The following is a 2888-nucleotide window of genomic DNA, read 5'->3' on the forward strand; positions in this document are numbered from 1 at the left end:
TTTTTTTTTTTTTTTTTTGAAATAAAAAGCTAGAATTAAAGATCATAATTAAGTACATTAGGTCGAAATTGTTCATAGTTTTTTCTACTTATAGCTACCGTATACCCTATAGATAACATATATTTCATGATTGGATGCTTTTTAGCCTCTTTGTGGTAGAAGGATATAGAACATGAGAGATCATGGACCCTTGGAAAATGTAGCAAAATGTGGAAGTGGTCACCCCTAGTAGATTGTGGAATAAGATGAAGTAACTTCTGTTTTGAGAGCCAAACATCATTTATATTCCATCCTCTCTTGATTGTTATCTTCATGCTTGCCAAAATTCAATCTGTCTTCACCGCTTTTCTTTAAGTAGTTGTAATAGAATTTGTGTCGATGAACCTAAACTTATCCTGAAAGAGAATTCCATATGTCCATCCTAAAGATGAGTTCAAAAGATTACTGCACCAGCACAAACCAAAATTGGGTACGACAAAAATGGGGGTAGAAAAGCTTGTATTCAAGCTGGCCGGACCATCTATATTGAGTAAGATAGTCATATTTAGGCACATAAGATAGAGATTAAGATAAACAATCTATTTATTGATAAACAATCTATTTATTAATATTTCTTAAAACTAGTTCAAGATTATTAGGAGTGATTTTAGATGCAATTATCTCATTTCTATATTTCCAAATTAATAAAATATAAGGTAATGAAAAGAATTAAAAAACCATACAAGATTTGATCGAGAAAGCATATTATAGGGAAAGAAATATTTTACCACCTGTACAAGAGAGGTTGGATGTATGTTCTGTAAGCATAGACCAAGAGGTCCAGCCATCCAAATGTGTGATATAAAATTGCAAATAAAGAATAGGTGAGAGATGGATTCTAGTTGGTGACTACAGAACGCACAAGAAGCATCAATGTTCATCCATCATCCCAGGATATCTCGGACTTGTATTCCATTATGTAGGGATCTCCAGAGAAATATTTTAAATTTCGAATGGATTCTTAGTATTTAGAAATTTTCACCACTTGCGGGGAATACCCCGAAATAAATACTGGCTGTCATTACTAGCACAAGTATTGATAAACCTAGCTCCAACATGGATAGAATAGGAGCCATTGGTGGTCAAAATGCATCATCATTTGTCACATTGGGGGTTTGGATGATGTTGGTGATTTTCCTGAGAATGTATGGATGTAGATAAGTTGACAAAATTTCAAATTCCAAGAATTATTGTTAATGAAATAACTCACTTTGTCATACAAGTAATGGTTTGGGGAATACTGGTAGGAAGAGTACTTGTATAGGATGAAATCCAGGGATCATACCAAAAGAAAGTATCACAACCATTTTCCACCACAGATGCAACGGATTCTTTTAGAGTTTGCAGAATGAATGCCACATTGTTCCAAACTCATGACCCACATCTGTTACAAATCTTAGGATCAAAAAGAGATTTTTGGTGGCAATACTTAGCCCACAAGACTTTAGACCAAGTTCCATTAGGTTCAGAAAGTGGTCTCCATCCCAATTTAAGTAACAAAGCTTTGTTCTAGGTAATAGCATCCTGTCCTCCATTTGATATGGTTGACAAATTTTTATCCATATAATAAGATACACTTTTTACTTTATACTGCATCTAAATCTCTTAAAGAGTTGCAACCCCCCAAAAAAAAAAAAAATCTTAAAGAGAGCGGCTGCAGCAACTAGCAAGGAAAATAAATTGAAGGAAAGAATTTTAAATAGATCATAAAATAAGGGAGAAGGAAGCACGATCCATCTGTGGGTTGCCCAGATGATTAGGGCGAATTGAGGATTATATGGATTGATGCACAGATTGTTGCATTAGTCTCCCTAAGGATTAGTCAAGGTGCTTGGATAAAAAAAAATAGAAGAAGAAGAAAGCACGTAAGAAGGATGTAAGCATGCAAATTCTTATGTATACCTTCTCAAATCCCACCCATAGACCCGACACGCTATCTCCTCAATAAATATCCCTATTGCACTTCGTGAAACCTTCTCTCGTACAAAATAACTATTAGAAGATTTTTTATTTATTTAGTATTATTATTTTTTTAATTCTTATATCGATTGAGATTATTGTGCAGAGCTATAATAATTGAATCATAAAATAAATAGAGCGGATAATCCATATGCAACTATTATAGAGTAAGTGATGCACATGTAACTAACAAAACAATAAATTGGATGGTGCAATTGGAATTATTAAAATAAATACAGCAAGCGTTGCACATGGACCAATTGCAATAAATAAAGCAAGTGATGCACATGGGAGCTATTAAACTAAATATAGCAGATGATGAACATAAAACTATATATGGAATTTTACACAAGCACCACTCCCACGGTAAATCCAAAAATTACAAAGGGAAAAAAAGTTACTTGGTCGTGTAGCTCTGGCTATCAGACATAGAAGGAAGTAAAATGATGATCCTATCACTTTGAAATATAAATTATTCATCACTTGTTTGGTCCCTGCACTAGCGTAGGGGTCACACAACTAGTTTGTATTCTTCTTCCTAATAAAAAAAAATGTAAGCATATACAAAGCAAAATATAAGGCTAACAAAATTTCAAACATAATAAACAACATAAAAAAAAGGGGTGGGGTGGGGAGGAATGGTTATACTTGTCAACCCTTATTCCAAATATTGAAAATATCCTGCCATTGTTGTGTGATATCCTATGAACATCAATCAAAGTCCACGATCAAAGAATTTTCCTTTAACCATGGGTTAAGAAAAATTTGGTCCTAAAGGCTATGTTTAGTAGCCAAGAGAATAAAAAAGTACAAAAATTGTACTATTTTCTTGGTTTAAGAAATTCTCATTATGTTTAGTATGCACTGAGCAAGAGATTTTTTTTTTTTTT

Source organism: Macadamia integrifolia, chromosome 13 (assembly GCF_013358625.1).
Source record: "Macadamia integrifolia cultivar HAES 741 chromosome 13, SCU_Mint_v3, whole genome shotgun sequence".
Lineage (NCBI taxonomy): Eukaryota > Viridiplantae > Streptophyta > Magnoliopsida > Proteales > Proteaceae > Macadamia > Macadamia integrifolia.